General features: G+C 36.4%; 1 pseudogene; it reads right to left on the minus strand.

Moving 5' to 3' along the window:
• Positions 1-494: 494 nt before the first annotated feature.
• Positions 495-9,589, minus strand: LOC115951952 (annotated as a pseudogene).
• Positions 9,590-20,491: the final 10,902 nt, after the last annotated feature.

The following is a 20,491-nucleotide window of genomic DNA, read 5'->3' on the forward strand; positions in this document are numbered from 1 at the left end:
GTGGGTTGATTGGTATGTGTGGGTTGATCGGATTTTTCCTTGGTTTCTAATGATTTTTCGTGTGGGTTGATCGGTATGTGTGGGTTGATCTGATTTTTGTTTGGTTTCTGATGATGGTGGTGATGGTGGCTGGGTGGTGATGGTGGTGGTGATGGTGGCTGTGGGTTTGTGAGAAAGAGGGGCAGTGAGGGAGTGAATAATAAAAATTAGTAAAATAATGAATATTTTAATAAATAAATGTGTAAAATAGATAAACTGATGTGGGTGATTTATAAAAGTGGATGTGTAAAACAGAAAAAGTAGTTTTTTTCGTGTAAAATAGACAGAAAATTTAGAAGAACTGATGTGAATGCTCTTAGACTACCAAAAATAAATTTGACATGAAAAAATAATAATTTACTTCATCATGGAATCTATAGTAATATTTTATTTTTCCATATTAATTGTCTTTCTTTTTTTTTTAAATTTTCCATACACAAATATACTCCTACCTATCAATAGTGCCTTCGCTCCTTACTATGCTCGTCTTTGATGATATTCTTTTCCAAGATACAGCTGAGGGAAGATGCTGAAAAGAATGTCATCAACGTGCTTGTAATACCATATCCTCCACCTCTTTTAAACATAAGAGGTCCAATGACAATTCCTAAGCCAAAAACAAATCCTAGTTCTGCACTTACGACATTCCAGTCGATCACAATCCCAGGATTCAAATGTGTTAGTTTTTAGACCCCTTAAAACACAATTAGATTAACTTAGGTAATTAGCCAAGTTGTTACTTAGTCCAAATTCCAAATCTAGGTTATCACAATAAACAATCATATCATGCAAAGTAGCTGAAAAATAAATAACACAATGATATGATAACCAAGGAAAACCAAACCGGTAAAAAACCTGGGGAGGATTTAACCTAGCTATCCTCAAGGTGAAAAGCAAATCCACTAGAAAGAATCGAAGTTCATACAATAAGACTTACAAGCCCCCATGCTTAACTTCTTATTGCTACCAACCAGTAGAACTTACTGACACGACCACGTGCAAGCTCCGAATCCACGGACTCCTTCTTTCTTTGGCCTTTGTAAAACACAAACACCCCTGTTTGTGACTTTGAGATCCCACTCAAAGGTTTAGCAACACAAACTCTCCTGTTTGTGACTCCAAGACCACCCTTGAAGGTTTATATCATCAACACCTTTGATGACAAGAGAATATAGCAACTTCTACAATACCGGATCTTGAGACTCTTCAAGGAATAGCACCGGTAGAAGATATAAGAGAGCTTTTTAGGAACAAAACCCTAAATACAAAAGAGGCACACTCTTTTCTCTCTAAAAAGCCACATAAAAACGTGCTTAGGGTTTCCTTTATATACTGGGAGAAGTAGATTAGAAACCCTAATCCTAAATGGGCTTGAACTGCTATTTGGGCTTAATTAAAATTCTGCAGATATGACTTTCGATCAGTCGAGCCTGTCTTTTGATCGATCGAACCAGACAGATTATGAAATCTTCTTCCTGCAGCTTGTATGTTCTTGAATCTTGACTTGAATCACCTTGAGCATTGTCTAATAAAACCTATAGACTCTAAGATCTATATCTAGACAAGTTTGTGTTCACAATTTGCTAATTGTTCTAAACATTTAGAACCTAACAAACTCCCCTTTTGGCAATTCGTGACAAAACTTTCATACAAAATGAAATGCTCAAATACAAGAACAACCCAATACAATAAAATGCCCAATTACATCACAAATCCCAATCTAAGACTCCTAACCTAGAAGTTGCAAGAAGAGGTAGAAGGTCTTGATCAGAATGCACCTGTCTTTCCTGAAACACTCAACAAACACATCACCGCATGTGTGGAAAGAAAGACATATAAACAATAATATGAAACAGAATATAAAAAAATAAACTAACTCTCCCCCTAAGTTAGATACATCAAAAAGTTTTTTATATTCTCCCCCTAAACAAAACAAACAGGTCATCTATGTCTCCCCCTTTTTGTCACGTATTGACAAAGACTACCTAATCAGAAGGAAGACAGAAAACATACACAACAGAGTAAGAGAAAATAGAGACAACTCCCCCTGTGAAAAGCAACAACTCCCCCTAAGAACCACAAAGGTTAAAAAAAATTTCTCCTCCTATAAAAATAGGAAAAACAAAACAAGTTTTGGGGAAAAATAAAGGGAGTGGGGATAAATAAAAAGACACAAACCAAATTTAAAAAAAAAACTAAGTTAAGGATACACATGAAGAAAAAATATTTTCTCTTTCAATAAAATGCAAACATGGCACTATGTGACTCATAAACGGTTGCATGAGTAGAGAAAATATTTGCACATTGACTATCCATCACATCTCTTAGAAAAAAAATTTCTACAGCTCACACATAAAAAATGCATATACTAGAAAGTACATAGCTCAAAAATTAATCAATCAATTTTTTGATCAAGTTGAGTACCCAATGTAGCAAAGTGTATGCATGTTATGTGTGAAAACAATGAGAGATATGACTGCAAAACTGCAAGATGGATACAAAAACAATCAATGCATTACATGTGAATCCTAAACATAAATGATGCATGGAAAAATCAACTTTTTGAAAAACAGAACAATTTAATGCAGAAACTCCTCAAAGCACAATATTTCATGAATGAAATGCATGAGTATGAGATTAAAAGTTTTTCAATCAAATTGTCCTCAATTCTCAAACTTTAAACATATTTTGCATCAAAATCAAGGAATTTTCAATCTTGGATGGCCACAACAAGATCACACACAATATAATGTACCAAGTTTAACAAAGAGTAACTTGTGTAGTATGTGCAACTAGCAAAAATTTGAGATACATGTGAGGTGATATGTGAATAGAAATCAATCACAAAGTCTACAAAATTCATCACAAAGAATTTAAAAGAGACTATCACCTAAAGAGTTACATCATATAACTCCCACATCTCCTAGATCATAAGCTTGCAATCATGTAAGTTTCTTGTATTTATACCTCATAATGTACATTCCAATTTTAAGTTATGTGAGTTTGGCATCAAGCCTAATAGTACACACCAATTAGATTTTAAGAATTAAGTACTTTAACCGAGGCTTCACCTTATGTTCTTTTTGCGCATGTACTACACTTTCTCGAGCACAAAATCTTATGATATGCACTAAGGTGTTCATGATTGGCTAGTGAACAGTGGTGAGATGGTTATTTATGCCTTTCTCTAAAAGTTCAAGTCCAACATTTAAAAACATGTGACTTCAAGATTAAGACATAGTAATAAAAAAACCATACACATCTTTCCCACATAACATGCACTACAAATCTTCAACTAGTCAAGTGCAATAACTAAGCTCATCAAAGCTAAACAAGGTACATAAACTTATTATGTAAAAATAATATGGTCAATCCTTGATTATAAATCCAAAATGTGAAATACAAAACACAAAAATCTTTTTGGTTTTAAAAACTACATGACCAAAACCAAAAAAACACATATTATGCTAAAAGAACAATGCAAATGCAATGCATGACAGTGCTTAACTAAGCTATAGAGGGTACACAAACAAGAAATATCAATTTCTTAATTAACCCATGAGTACATGTACAAACTAGTACATACTCATACAAAATTATAAATAGCTTAGCACTTATATAACACATACTATTCAAGTTTCTCCACAATGTCAAACATGTTCTAAATCAAGAGAGATATCACAATTCATGTAATCCTCAAGAAAAATAAAACAAGACTCAAAATAAAATATTTTTGTATTTTTGAAAATTTTCAATTTTTTTGGATTTTTTTTTTTAAAATAAAAAAACTACCTAAAAAAAACACGACAAAAAACAAAAACAAAACATGTCTACAATTAATTGAAAGAATTAAATTAAGGACAAGTTAGCAACACTCACCTTGGAGAATCTTTTCTCACCCATCTAGCACGAGTCTTCGGCTTTGTAGGTGAAAATCCATGTGAAGCAGAGTAAATTTGAGGGATTACACCAATTTTCTGAGAAAGATTGAAATCCTGCAAATTCCTTTCACAAGCCAACAAGCTCAAAATTTTCAAAATAATATGAAACAATTTATATGGACTTATGGCAGGAGAAATATCATCATATATCCTAGATTGAAACACTAAATGCTTAAATTTCAATTTATGACAATTAGGACGAATGTGACCATAGACACCACAAAAGTGACAGACAGGAACAAATTTAGGAACATCAGTATTCCTAACAGCAAATCTAGTCTCAGATTTAGGTTTTTGCCTCAACAAAGAACAATTTGGTCTAATATGACCAACAACACCACAAAGGTGACAAGAAGGCATAAAAACAGATTTATTATGCTCTCTAACAGTAGGTTTAGACTTAGGTTTTGAAACTTCAGCGTCTACATCAGAACTTTTACCTTTGTCTAACCTAGCAAAATAAGCCTTTTCTTTATTATTTCTCTTGAAAGGAGGGATATAAACTTTCTCAGTTTTAGGCTTAAGAGAAACAGAAACACTTCTGTTATCAACAGCAGGCTTGGTATTAGTCAAATTTTCAATTTTAGCTTTAGATTCATCTAACTCTTGTTCCAAGCTTTTCATCTTCTCATCTTGAGAGGAAATTTGATTTCTCAAAAATTCATTCTTTTTATTAGATTCATCTAATCTAACAATCAATTCCTCTTTTTCAAGATTAGCCAATTTTAACTCTTCCTTGAATTTCTTAGCAATTTTCATAGATTTCAATAATTCCTTACGAAGAGTTTCACAGGCATCAATAAAATCAACAGAAGCATGAGCAGAAACATGATCAGAAAGACACTTCAAATTATCCATGACAACAGGGGTCAAGGATCAGCTCTTAGATCAAAAGATCTAAAATAAAAGAGCTACCCGCTCTAATACCACTTGTTAGTTTTTAGACCCCTTAAAACACAATTAGATTAACCTAGGTAATTAGCCAAGTTGTTACTTAGTCCAAATTCCAAATCTAGGTTATCACAATCAAACAATCATATCATGCAAAGCAGCGGAAAAATAAATAACACAACGATATGATAACCCAGGAAAACCAAACCAGTAAAAAACCTGGGGAGGATTTAACCTAGCTATCCTCAAGGTAAAAAGCAAATCCACTAGAAAGAATAGAAGTTCATACAATAAGACTTACAAGCCCCCACACTCGACTTCTTATTGCTACCAACCAGTAGAACTTATTGACACGACCACGTGCAAGCTCCGAATCCACGGACTCCTTCTTTCTTTGGCCTTTGCAAAACACAAACACCCCCGTTTGTGACTTTGAGATCCCACTCAAAGGTTTAACAACACAAACTCTCCTGTTTGTGACTCCAAGACCACCCTTGAAGGTTTATATCATCAACACCTTTGATGACAAGAGAATGTAGCAACTTTTACAATACCAGATCTTGAGATTCTTCAAGGAATAGCACCGATAGAAGACATAAGAGAGCTTTTTAGGAACAAAACCCTAAATACAAAAGAGGCACACTCTTTTCTCTCTGAAAAGCCACATAAAAACGTGCTTAGGGTTTCCTTTATATACTGGGAGAAGTAGATTAGAAACCCTAATCCTAAATGGGCTTGAACTGCTGTTTAGGCTTAATTAAAATTCTGCAGATATGACTTTCGATCGGTCGAGCCTGTCTTTTGATCGATCGAACCAGACAGATTATGAAATCTTCTTCCTGCAGCTTGTATGTTCTTGAATCTTGACTTGAATCACTTTGAGCATTGTCTAATAAAACCTATAAACTCTAAGATCTATATCTAGACAAGTTTGTGTTCACGATTTGCCAATTGTTCTAAACATTTAGAACCTAACAAAATGAGTTTCTTCAAATGTTGGAAGTGGCGATCTTGGCCCTGTGGCAGCTGCACATGTTTTATTCAAAGAGTCTCCGCATAATCCTCTATTCCCTTCATAGGAATTTTCAGAAAACGTAGCAAATTGCTTGCCTTGGGGAATCCGCCCCACCAATTTATTGAACGAAAGGTTTAGGACTGCCAAGAAAGTAAGATCTGTAAGTTGCATAGGGATCTCCCCAGTGAGATTCTTGCTAGACAAGTCTAACGATTTCAACTGAGTCAAGTTTCCCAGAGATGGTGGGATTTGTCCAGAAAGAGCATTATGTGATATGTTCAGAGAATATAGTGATTTTAATGCTGCTACTTCTTCTGGTATTGGCCCGTCAAGTTTGTTGCAGGAAACATCAATTGAGGTAAAGATAGACGAAATACTCACCAGCTCCAACTGTAGACCTTTAGTGGTAACTATTATCATGTCTTGATAATAAAACTGACCAAAATGTAGGAATCTAAATTGGAGGTGATTGAGCTTTGACATGACCTCACCTTCATTGGCCATCATTGCCTTCCAGGTAGGAGAGGATTTTTTTGGAAAATGACCAGTAAGACTGTTTAAAGCTAAGTCTACAATCTGAAGCATAGGCCAGGTGAAATTTGGCCCATCACAACCAATGGACCCATGAAAATTGTTCGATCGCAGAACAAGGACACGTAACCTGGATATTTTCCTTAAGTAACATGGGAAAACATCCTCAATATGGTTGTTCCCTAAGTCCAAGACCTCCAAATTTGTGCAATTGGCCAAAGACTTGGGTAACATTCCATCTAGTAGGTTGCCGTTGAGACTTAGAGTTTGTAAACCACAATTTCCTGGAAATTTGTCAGATATTAGGCCAGATAGGTTGTTTCTCCTTAGATTCAGAACCCCTAGGGACTCACTCATTGCGTAGAAGCACTGGGGAATGGTGCCACTCAAGGAATTATTTGATAGATCAAGAACTCGAAGATAGGCACCACTGTATAATGATTGAGGTATATCCCCATGGAATTTATTGCTTGAAAGAGACAAGAAAATTGTGGAATTAAGGGAGATACCAATGCTAGTTGGTATTACAGAGCTGAAATTATTCTTTGAGAAGTCCAAATACGTAACTAGTGGTGTGAGATGTGGGAGTTGCCCCTGGAGTTTGTTGGAGTGAAGGTCTAGGACGCTTAATTGAGAAGGAAGATTCTGTGAAGGCTCTTGTTGTAGAGTCAAAAAGTGGTTATGCGATAAATTTAGGTACGTAAGACTATTTGAAAGTTCAAATATGTGTATAAAAACACCCTTGAACGTTTAGACCCCCAATTTACAAATTAACCAATTCAAGCTTTATGTTAAACAACTAGTGTGCGGAAAATGAACAAAAGCTATAATATAGAATTGGAAAACTATCTAAGCCAAATTAAAATCACAACCCACAGTAGATAATAAAAGGTAAAGATAAAAGGGAAGGAAGATGCAAACACAAAGACAACACGTGATGTGTTATCGAAGAGGAAACCGAAGCTCTCGGCGTAAAATCTCTCCGCCGCCCTCCAAGCAGTAAACAATCCACTAGAAAATGTAGTTGGGATACATGGACAGCAATAGACCCTCAAAGCCTAATCTACCCAGTGCACCTAAGCCCTCCAAGCTTCTTGCTCTAATGAGGTTGCATTGAACCTTTTTCTTCTCTAGCTTTTCGGATTCCACTACTTGATCATAGCATCAACCAATGTAGATTGGTTCCTTCCTAACTACTTCCAGAACACCAAACAGCCCTCTCACAGTAATGAATATGGTGAGAACAAGGTTTTGGTAAAATGCCTCTCAAGGGTTTGACAATGGAGAGGAAGAGAGTTGAGGAATTTGAAGAGACTCTTATGTATAGATTGTAGATGAATCAATCTTGTTTTACTCTAGGGTTTCTCTCTCAAAATTCTCTCTGGAAGCTCTCTTTCATATGTGTGTATAAGGGGTATTTATACTAAGGTGAGAGGAGAATGTGAAACATCAGGTTTTTCAAAACAGGGGTGGCTCGCGGCTTGGCCTCGCGACTTGACTGAGTCGCGAGATCCAGTCGCAAGATAACCGTATGTCCAGTTGTCCTATTTTGTCCTATAGTGCTACAGCTAGCATGACTGTTCACCTTCTGGCATGCTTGGCACGTGTGTTGCATCGGCGGCTTGTAGCCGCGAGTCACCCGCGAGATCAAGCCGCGAGTCTCTATTTTCTTGCACACTTTTGAGCAATCAACACTCTATCTCACTCACTACCCTTACAACAAAACCCACCTAAATACAGGGTTACTAAATGCTAAAGTACAAGCAAATTTGGCATGGAATAAAACCAATAAGATGGTTGATTAAATTCAACCTTACCTATTAAGTTGCCAAATCCAGTTGGGTATCTCTCCATGACTCTGATTCTGTGAAAGGTCTAGATTGTTTAATGTGGATTGGTTTCTCAAGAAATCAGGGAATTTGCCAAGGTTGCAAGAAGCCAACTTAAATGTGGTAAAATATGGAAAGAGCAAGGGAGAAGCCGTACCATTATAATTGATTGACAAGTTGTTGTAAGAAAGATCAAGTTCTGATAGATTCCTTAATTTCTAAATCCCATCAAGCTGGAAGGAGCCACTAAAATTGTTGAAAGAAAATGAAAGGAAGTTAAGACCTTGGAGCTTGAAGACAGATGCAGGTAAGGGCCCTTCCAAGTTGTTGTTACTCAAATCAAGGTGATCCAATGGGTAAGAAGAAACGTTAAATTCCTAGAGTCCACCAGAAAATTTGTTGTTTGAAAGTTGTAGCTTTCGAATTAATGGATGGGAAAACAGCGACATTGGAATACTCATTCCCTGAAGCTGATATATATATGACATGCTCAACACACTTAAATTTGGTAGTGAAGATGATAAGGCCCGACACCACTCATTCCCTGAAGCTGATATATTTACACCATCAAGATAAAGTTCCTTTAGCTCCGAAAAATTCCGAACTAGCATAGCTAAATCTAGGTTCTCAATTTTCAGCATAGAAACACTCAAGAAAGGAGATGTAGACAAATCAAGGGTAACCAACCTTTTCAAGTTTGAAATTTCAATGGGAATCTGTCCCGAGAAGCCAGCATTTGATAGGTTTAAATAACTCAAATTGATCAGATTGCCAAACCCTGGTGGAATCTGAGAACTGTTGAAGTAGTTATAAGCCAAACTAAGGTTCTGGAGATGCTGAAGACTGAAAAGGCTACTTGAATTGACAAGTTCACCATAGATTGATTCGTTTCTCAGATTGAGACCAATAACGTGTCCCTCGCTGAAGCTTTCATTGCTGCAGGTTACACCTTCCCAAGAACAGCAATCACGAGCTACATTCCAGTGCACAAGTTTTGTGGACAAAGTGGTATTGAATTTGAGGCTGCTCTTGAATTGGAGCAACACAGATTTCTGATCGTCAAGACAATGGCTAGACACCACATGGCTACTGAAGGTCAGAAAAATGGAGCAAATGGGTATGAAGAAAAGCCATGAAAAGAGTGGAATTCTCATTGGGGCTGTAACAGAAAGACTCATACAGTATAGAATTGAAGAGATAATGAAATTAATTGTGGGTTAAGGAGGGAAAAGGCCGATGGGACTGTTACTGAAAGTTTGTGTAGAATTGGGGTTAGAAAAAAGAAGCAAAAGCCAAAAGACAGGATAAGAAAGAGAGCAATTGAAAGAAAGAGAGAGAGAGAATGGGATTGATTGTTTTGTTAGCAGAGATTCATCAGAGAGGAGCCAATGTCAAAGTAAACTGCGTATTTTTGTTTTTGTGTAACGTTTGGTGTAGTGTCTTGTAAAATGCCTTTGTTTGTGTCGGCTTTTGTTTATGTGATGATAAATTTTCAAGCATTGTCATTTTGAATTCATTATTTCCTACCTTAATCTATTTATATCTAAAAGCTTCAATCTATATATATCTAAAAGCTGAAGCGTAGCATTTATTGTTGTTACGCTTCTGTTAAGACACATCAGCAGCCACATCATCCACTTACTTCCAACTTCTCTCTCTCTCTCTCTCTCTCTCTTTTAACTCCTTTTCTTTTTTATTAATTTTCTTAACTTATTGTTACACATTCTCAAACCTTTTCCCCTCCCTTTTACCCTTTCATCTTCCCACTACTAAGTACCTTAATATCTTTCTTCCTCTATCCATTTATCTTCCTTTATTTTTGGCTCTTCTTATTCTCATCTTCTTATTATAAATTTCCAATTCTCTCTCACATTTTGTGTATAGTTTTCTCACACACAAAATGTTATTTCTCTCAAAAAATTTTTTTTTTTTCATTTTTTGGTGGTCTTGATTTCCTATTATGTGACTCCTATGGATTTGTTGTGCTAGAGAAATCATGGTCCACTCCCAATCCTTTGTGATCATGGTTCAATGTATCAAAAGTTTTTTTTTTCCCCTTATTTATCATTAATATTTGTTTGCAACTCATTTGCATCAAGCCACATCATAGAATTCATGTTTGTGATTTCAGCCAATCTAATGTAGATATAGGAGTAAGGAATAAGTATACCACTAATGCTTGGGAATCCTAGGTATACCACTGTTAATTGTCAATTACAATTGTTGTTTATGTTATCATTGTGATGTGTTGAACTGAAGTAATGAACCTATATACTTGGCCTAAATTGAACATGACCGTCCAAAATTTTGAGATGCACATCCTTTTCAGTTATCAAATATGCCTAGACCATATCGGAGTAAGGAATAAGTATACCACTAATGCTTGGGAATCCTAAGTATACCATTGTTAATTGTCAATTACAATTGTTGTTTATGTTATCATTGTGATGTGTTGAACTGAAGTAATGAACCTATATACTTGGCCTAAATTGAACATGACCGTCCTAAATTTTGAGATGCATATCCTTTTCAGTTATCAAATATGCCTAGACCATATGAGTTTCTAAGGTTTTTTTTTTGGTTGAGATTATGAGTTCCTACCCAAATTATTATTGATAATTGTGAATTGAAAAGTTCCAGAATTATTTTCCTTCTTTTTTATATATATTTTTAAATTTTTTACATCCTATAATGTGGTTGATATGGTATGGCTAGCCTCATATTACACTATAAAAAATGCAAGTATATTTTCAATTATTGAATAATTAACGTCCTGTTGTAGGTTATTGAATTATTCACTCTCATATTATCAACATAAGTTGTTTTCAAACCTTACTTTTAAGTTGATGATTTTTTTATGTTTTTTAGAACTTCACTTTAGATGGATGTGATCTAGTTTTGTATTTTTGCAGTGGTATTTTTTTTCTTTGATTTAATAGATGTCATCTTGTTACATTATAAAGATAGTATATAAGAATATATCATTATTATATTATATAGCATGACTTGAATAATTTGATGTTTATTACTATATCTTATATTTTTACTCTCTTTTCCCCCTCCCTTTCACCCTCTCATCTTCCCACTACTAACTACCTTAATATCTCTCATCATCTATCCCTTTATCTTCCTTTGATTTTGGTTCTTCTTATTCTCATCTTCTTATTATAAGTTTCCAATTCTCTCTCACATTCTATGCATAGTTTCTCACACACAAAATGTTATCTCTCTCTCTCTCTCTCTCTCTCTCTCTCTCTCAAATTTTTTTTTTTAATTTTTTGGTGGTCTTGATTTCCTATTATGTGACTCTTATATATTTCATGTGCTAGAGAAATCATGGTCCACTTCCAATCTTTTGTGATCATGGTTCAGTGTATCAAAAGTTTTTTTTTTTTTCTTGTATTTATTATTAATATTTGTTTGCAGCACATTTGCATCAAGCCACATCATAGATTTCATTTTTATAAATTTGTTTCTCTCTCTCTCTCCCTCTCTCTCTCTCTATTTTTTATTCTTTCTTGCAACTCTACTTTAGCTTGACGAATCAGTGTATTTTTTAAAACTTTATTTTGGGTTAATACGTTTTAGTGTTATATTTTTGAGTTTTCTATCACAAGTAATCTCTCTCCCTCTTATTGTTTTGGTTTGATTTTTGTTTGAGTTACTTAGTTATTTTGTAAGTGAGAATTTGAATTTATATAAAATATAAAATAAAAAGTCTTGGCTATGCATTTAAATGTGTCTATCAATTATTTGAACATTAAGTGCAATTTTGTTATGATTTTTTTTATTATCATAATAATATTCTTTAAGAGAATGAGAAATTCGAATGATTTATTCAAAACTTAAAAATTTTAATTGCACCCAAAAAAAAAAAAAAAAAAAAAAACATAGTGCACTATAACATAATTTCAAATTGTTAGGTTCTAAAGTCTTAGGATTTGATGTATTTAGAACTCTAATTTGTATTTTTGGCAAACCATGATCAAAACAATGTTTTAAAAGTGTTTTAGTCTAGCTCAAAGTTGTGATTTTATGTAAAGTTGGAATCGAGTTAAAGCAGGAAAGCATTGTGCCTTTCGGCCTGGCTCGATCAATCGAAGCTCGAGCATAATGATTTTCTGCAGATTCGTCCAACTCAGCCCTAAGTGTTTTAAAACATTTTTAGAGTTTCTTATTTGTCCTAAGTATAAAAGGCAAACCCTAGCCACGTTTTAGTATTGCTCATAATTGCGGTTTGTGTAAATCTCTTGTGAGATCTAGATGAGCTTTCCTTTACACAAACTTAGGGTTTTCAAGGAGAAGATTTATCTACACCTTGATGATCAATTCAGTTGCTGCCATTGAAGCTTAAAAAAAACACAAGTGGGTGTGCTTGTATCTGGTGGTGAATCCAAGAAAGAAGGAGTCCGTGGATTCGGAGCTTGTACGTGGTCGTGTCAGTAAGTTCTACTGGTTGGTAGCAATAAGAAGTCGAGCGTGGGGGCTTGTAAGTCTTATTGTATGAACTTCGATTCTTTAAAGATATTGGATTCAAGTTTACCTTGAGGATAGCTAGGTCAAATCCTCCCCAGGTTTTTACCGGTTTGGTTTCCTAGGTGATCATATCTTGTGTTATTTATTTTTCCGCTGATTTGCATGATTTGATCTTTATTATTGTGATAACCTAGACTTGTTTAATTGGACTAAGTAACAACTTGGCTAATTATCTAGGTTAAATCAATTGTTTAAGGAGTCTAAAAACTATCACAAATAATATGGACCACCTCATAAAGGAATAATATCAATCAATCGCAACTCAAAATAATAGAATGATATATTGGTAGAGTTAGAAAGATGAAATAATTTTATAAATTGTTTAATTTTTAGAGAGAACAAAGTTATCTTCAACAAAATTTAGAAAACAAATTATATTTTATACCACAATTATAAAATAATTATCTACTCCCACGCATTGCGTGGATCTGTGACTAGTTTACAATAATTACCAAAACTCAAAATTATTTGTAGTAGAATCAGTCTTAATGTGTATTATCATTGACCTTTTCAATGAGAAATGATATCCATTAAATTATTATTAAAATTATGGTAAATAACTAAATCGATTCTTAACTGTTTAAACTTTTAGGAGAACTAACTAATTTATGACCTAAGCTTTTACAAGTACCAAATTTTAAAAATGGTATAAATTTCTTTATATATGTACTACCTTATTTTATTTTTCAACCATTGTTTAACCTAACTTTAAAATTTAAAGGTAAAATGATAATTTTATAATTTAAGGATAAAAACATCATTTTAACCGTTAGTTTTAAAAAAGTTTAATTTCAAACAAAATCATAATTCCTAACTATTAGAATGATATATCAAGTGCAAAAATGGAACCATTGGTGCCAAATCAAGTTTCAAAAGACAAAATTGAAGTGAAAATTTGTAAAACATTTTGGTGCATAAGAAATTGCCATTTTAAGTTTTTAACAATGACCTGATTATCAATTCTGTTAAAACGTGTCCTGTACTGTGACTTTAATAAGGCATTTTAAATTTCTGTGGAAGTAGAAATCATAACATGTAGTTACGATGATACGTGTCTTTCTTTGCTTTCGATCAGCTTCTACCTATGTTTCAACCTGAAAATCTAGAGAATAGCAAAAACAAAATAGGATTTGAGCATGTTAATAATATATGGCAGCAAAGAAGGGATGCACCCCATCGCAAGTCGCAACTAGCATTAGCCTGCGTTCATCACCGAGGGAAGACGTGTCCAACACCTGGAACCACCAAGATTGTAAACTTCAACCAGAACATTGGAGCTCTGTCTATGAAACTGACATCAAAAGAAATGGTTGAACTTGAATCATTTGTTTCAGAGGATTTAGTTAAGGGTGACAGTCAGATATATGCATGATTTTGTAACCTGAAAGGATTCTGGAACTCCACCACTTTCTTCATGGAAAGCTACATAAGCACAAGTCTTTTGTTCTTTTTCAATACTGCCTACTAGAAAACTTCATGGGACTGCCTCATTGTGGAACTACGCATTGACCATTTCTATGGCATCTACCCTTAAACTAAAATAAAGGATTGGAGATACTAAAAAGTTTATAGAAGACCAAACCTATTTAGTTAAAATTGTAATAAAAAATTGTTTATTATGAATTGCTTTAGATCAATATAACTTGCAATCTATTTACATCTCTCAGAATTAGCATGTTGATGGAAAATCTGAGCCTTCGAAAGCTTGTGCTGTAGTATAGGAAGAATTGCTCAATAAAGTCTAATGCTTTTCTAAAGGGTTAGACAAACATGTGACAGCAGGGGCAAGTTTCGCTTCCACATTACATGTGTGTCTCATATATTAGAGAAGTATTTCAGAGACACAGCTTACTAGTTACAAACATCATACGTTAAGACAATGCTTTTACATCCAATTGCAAGGATGGATTCTTTATTATGCTAGATGTAATCATGATCACACTGTTGCATTGCTCCTCCTAACTATCAATAGTGCCTCCGCTCCTTATTCATCTGTGCTCGTCTTTGACCATATTCTTTTCCAAGATACAAGTGAGGAAAGATGCTGGAAAGAATGTCATCAACGTTCTTGTAATACCATATCCTCCACCTCTTCCAAAACATAAGGGGTCCAATGACAATCCCAAGGCCAACAACAAATCCCTGTTCTGCACTTTAAGAAATTCCAGTCAAATCACAATTCTAGAATTCGAATGAGTTTCTTCAAATGTTGATTGTAGTGATCACGGCTCTGTAGATGTGCATTCTATCTCCAAAGGGTACCCATATAATCCCTTGTTCCACTCATAGGAATCTTCTGAAATTGTAGCAAATTGCTTGCCTTGTGGAATCTGCCCCACCAATTGATTAAACGAAAGGTTTAGGACTGCCAAGAAAGTAAGATCTGCAAGTTGCATAGGGATCTCCCCAGTGAGATTGTTGCTTGACAAGTCCAATGATTCCAGTTGAGTTAGTTTCCCAGAGACGGTGGGATTTGGCTTGTAAAAGCATTATGCAACAAGTTGAGAAAATATAGTGATTTGAGTTCTCCTAATTCTTTTGGTATTGGCCCATCAAGATTATTGCAGCAAACATCAATCAAGGTGAGTATAAGTGTGTGTTTGGATACCAATGAAAAATTAAAATTATTTTACTATTCAGCTTATTTTTGCTACTATTACTATTCATGGGCCCCACTGCACTTTTTGGTACTATTTATCGGTCATGTTATACTATTTCAACTAATTTTTACCTTTATCTATAGTATTTTCAACAATACGTTTTCAGTTTCAGCAAAATAAACGGTATCTAAACAGATCCTAATTAAAATCTTCATTAGCTAGATGTGTAGATCCTTACTAGTTATTATTATCACATCTTGATAATAAAATGGATTAAATCAAGGAAATCAAATTCGAGGTAAAGGTGATAGAGCGCTGAAAGGAGATCCTCCTCTTCTTCCAAAATTGCCTTCCAGGTAGAAAAGGATTTTCTTGGAAGCTGACCAGTAAAGTTGTTTGAACTGAGGTCTAGAATTTGAAGAATCAGCAAGATGCAATTTGACCTTCCATAAACAATCAGCCCATGAAATTTATTAGATCACAAGACAAGGATGCGCAACATGTGTATGTCAAAGACCTCGAAACTTATGCAATTTGCCAAAGACCTAGGTACAACTCCTTCAAGTAGGTTTCCATTAAGATTTAGAGTTTCAAACCACAAATATCTAGAAATGTATTAGATATTGTGCCACTTAGTTTGTTTCTCTTCAAATCCAACACCTTGGACTATTGCTCATCTCAATCAAGCATTGGGGAATTGTGCCATTCAAAGTATTATATGACTGATCAAGAATTTGAAGATATATAGTCCCGCATAATGAAAGAGGATTACCCCCAGGGAATTTATTGTTTGAAAGAGAGAAGAAATAAGCAAAGGGGAGGGAGTGACCAATGCTAGCCGGTATGGCAGAGTTGAAGTTATTCCTCGAGAAATCCAAGTATGTAGCAAATGGTGGGGGAACCACGAGTTCCCCTTAAGCTAGTTGGAACGAAAAAATTGAGACCTAAGGACCTAACAGCCTACAATTCCCCTTTGGTAAGTTTTGATGGGAAGACTGTCATTCTGAGGGGCCAGATTAGATTACCTGTACAAATCGATTCAAAAGTGGTGGAGATGGATTTCATCGTGATGGACGCTTATTTACCCTACACAGCCATTGTGGCCAGACCTTGGCTTCATACCTTAGGAGCTGTTTCCTCTACTCTACACCAGAAGGTGAAATATCCATTGGAGGGCTAGGTTAAGGAGATTCTGGGAAGCCAATCCATGGCTAGGCAGTGCCTGGTGGCTACCATCTTACATTAGCCCGAAACTGAGTCCTCGACCTCTACTGAAGGGGGCTTATAGCAATTAAAAGCTCCGATGTTGCCTGTCAACGAAACGGATGAGTAGGCGAAATGTGAGGATTTGGAAACGGTCGTTGTTGGTGATGATTCAGAGAAGTTCTTTTAGGTCGAAGCTCAGCTGCCTCCTTCGGAGAAGGAAGAGCTGATAGAGTTTCTTAGAAAAAATATTGACGTGTTCGCGTGGAGTGCTTATGAAGCCCTAGGAGTGGATCTAGGCTTCATTGGTCATCATTTAAACATTAATCCTTCTACCACCCCCAAAAAGCAACCACCTCGGCGCTCATCCAAGGATCCTTCTAAGGTTGTCAAAGATGAGGTGGCAAAGCTTAAGCGGGCAAGGGCTATTAAGGAGGTTTTCTACCCTAAATGGCTGGCCAACATCGTGGTGGTAAAGAAAAAGAGTGGAAAGTGGTGTGTGTGTGTGGATTTCACAGACCTGAATAAGGCATGTCCAAAAGATCCTTTCCCTATGCCTCAAATAGATCAGCTAGTGGATGCAACAGTGGGCCATCCTTGGATGAGTTTCTTAAACGCCTTTCAACTATATCATCAGATACCACTAGCCCTAGACGACCAGGAAAAGACAGCTTTTGTCACTCCCATTGGAAACTACCACTACAAGGTGATGCCCTTTGGCTTGAAAAATGCAGGATCTACCTATCAAAGGATGATGACTAAGATGTTAGAACCACAGTTGGGCAATAGTATTGAGGTCTATATAGACAACATGGTGGTGAAGAGCAAGGTGGTGTCCGAGCATGTGGAAGACCTCGGAAACATATTTGAAATTCTGAGGAAACACATGTTGCGCCTAAATGCTTCCAAGTGCTCATTTGGTGTAGGATCAGGCAAGTTCTTGGGCTACATGGTAACTCACATGAGAATCGAGGTCAATCCCGATCAAATCAAAGCCATTAACAGTTTACAACCACCTTAAAATCCTAAAAAGGTACAGAAGCTTGCCGGAATGATCGCTGCCTTGAACCGGTTTATTTCTCGGTCAGCGGATAGGTGCAGACCCTTCTTCCTCTTGATGAACAAATGGAAGGGGTTTGAGTGGACCGAGGAGTGCACTTTAGCCTTCTAGCAGCTTAAAGAATATCTTTCTCGACCACCAATCATGTCCAGTCCTGAGGTGGACGAGGTCTTGTTTGCTTATATCGCTGTGGCCCCTCATGCTGTAAGTTTGGTGTTGATATGAGTAGACAATGGCATACAACGGCCAGTTTACTATGTGAGCAGGTCACTACATGAGGCCGAGGTTCATTATCTACCATTGGAGAAAGCCATTTTGGCAGTGGTGCATGCTACACAAAAACTTCCCTATTATTTCCAAGCGCACACAGTTGTCATCCTAACTCAGCTTCCGTTTAAATCCACTTCGAAGTGCTGACTACATGGGGAGGATTGCTAAATGGGGCACAGCCCTAGGGGCTTTTGACATCAAGTACATGTCTCGTACCTCTATCAAGGGCCAGGTCCTTGTGGATCTAGTGGTCGAGTTCATTGAACCCCTATTAGAAGAAGTGGCAGCGATACAGAACATGGATGGAAAATCAGTCGGCACAATCTCCCTGCAAGAATCTTTATTTTGGAAGGTATATGTTGATGGTGCAGCAAATCAAAGGGGCTCCGGAATGGGGCCAGTCCTAGTTTCTCCCGAACAAATCACCATTGAGAAGTCATTAAGATTGGGATTCTTGGCCACAAATAACGAAGCCAAATATGAGGCTCTGTTAATGAGAATGGTCATGGTTCAAAAAATGGGCGGAAAGACTGTAGAGGTGTTCTCAGACTCAAGATTGGTCGTCAGCCAAGTGAAAGAAGAGTTTGAAGCCAAAGATGAAAAAAATACGAGGGTACTTGAGTCAAGTTAGACATTTGCAGTCGGGCTTTGAATCTTTCAACCTGTTGCATATCCTTAGAAGTGGAAACATTCATACTGATTCCTTAGCCACACTTGCAACCTCCTCGGCGTAAGCTTGGGTCATCCTTATGGAGGACTTATGCAAACCCATAAAGGTGAACAGAGAGGTTTTCCGTGATCCATAACAATAGGAGGAATCAAAAGAGATTGTCCACGATCCATGACAACAGGGGTCAAGGATCACACTCAGGAAATTAATCCAATCAGAGTGAACCCGCTCTAATACCACTTGTTGGGAAATTTAGACCCTGGTTGCTAAAATTAACAAGTTTTAAACCCAAGTTGTTAATTACATTAATTATGAATAAAACTTTTTAAAACAAACAAACATCAATATCATGTCAAAATCATGCAGCGGAAAAATAAATAAGACAAGATATGATGATCCAGGAAAACTAATGAAACAAACTAGTTTCATAGTAAAAAAAACCTAGGGGGAAACCTTCCCAAAAAACAATCCACTATAGTAAAGAGAAGTTTCAGATCTAATACAAAACCTTTGTCCCTAGACTCTACAATCCCCGTAGATGAACTTACAACAGAAATCTTCTACCGCTTCAGAACCTCTGAACTCTTCAATATATGAATGCCACCCTTTGATGCACGGATCCCAGTACGTGACTAACTTCTTTGCATGAATCCCAGTACGTGACTCACTCACCAACTTGAGGAAGAAGAATGTTGGTTGCAAAGTTCTTCACTTTATCAACAATGAAGATCAAGAAGTACTTGGTTATAAAACCCTAAGGCACAAAGACGTAGTAGCTTCTTTCAGAGAGAATAAGGCATTGGTCACCTTTTGCATATGTTCTCCTTGTATTCTCTTATGTGATGGCCTCTAAAATAAGCCTTATATAGGTCTAGGGTTATGAGAAAAGACTTGTATTCTCTTATGTGATGGCCTCTAAAATAAGCCTTATATAGGTCTAGGGTTATGAGAAAAGAAACCTTACACAAATACAAAACTTTGGCCGAAAATCAGATCTGGAAATCTGAATTCCCTTAACCTCGATCGATCGGGAGGTGTCGAGGAGGTGTCGAGCTTTAAATTTCGACAGATATAGCTATTGAGAAGCTATCGAGGAGACAGGAGCTTTCTCAATCGATCCACCAACTATCGAAAGGTGTCGAGATTACGATAACAATCAACTGAAGAGCTCGATAGATAGTCTAGCTGTTGAGAGGTGTTGAGCAACTATTGAGCTATCTGTCCACAGGTGTCGAGCTATCTGTCCAGCTTTAGTGAACAACTTTTCTTCACTTGTTTCTTGGTCCAATCTTCATGGCTTTAATACTAGACTTGAACAACATGTTTTTTTTGAAGTATTAAACACATCCTAGATCTACCCAAATACAAGTAAAGTGCGTTTTGTCAAAAAATTAGCCAATTACACAAAATATGTCCTTAACATACTCCAGCTTATTCCCAAGGGAATGGACAGGCCGAGGCTGTTAACAAGGTCATAGTGAACGGACTCAGGAAGAGGCTAGATGATGCAAAGAGAAAATGGGTGGAAGAGCTGTCACATGTCCTATGGACCTACCAAACAACACCTCACAGGTCAACGGGGGAGACCCCCTTTTCAATGACTTATAGAGTCGAAGCTGTTATCCCTCTAGAGATTGGCTTCCCAACATTGAGAACAAGTTCTTTCGATCCGAGCAATAACAACAGGCTACTAGAGAAGAGCTTAGACTTGATTGAAGAAAGAAGGGAAAACGCAATGGTCCAATTGGCGTATACCAACACAAGCTCAAGCAGGGTTATGATGCTAATGTGAAGCTAAGACCATTAGCACCTGGTGATTTGGTGTTGAGAAAAGTTCTGGGTACTGCAAAGAACCTAGCATGGGGAAAGCTAGGACCTAACTGGAAAGGGCCATATCGCGTCACCT

This window comes from Quercus lobata, chromosome 7 (genome assembly GCF_001633185.2).
Source record: "Quercus lobata isolate SW786 chromosome 7, ValleyOak3.0 Primary Assembly, whole genome shotgun sequence".
Taxonomy (NCBI): domain Eukaryota; kingdom Viridiplantae; phylum Streptophyta; class Magnoliopsida; order Fagales; family Fagaceae; genus Quercus; species Quercus lobata.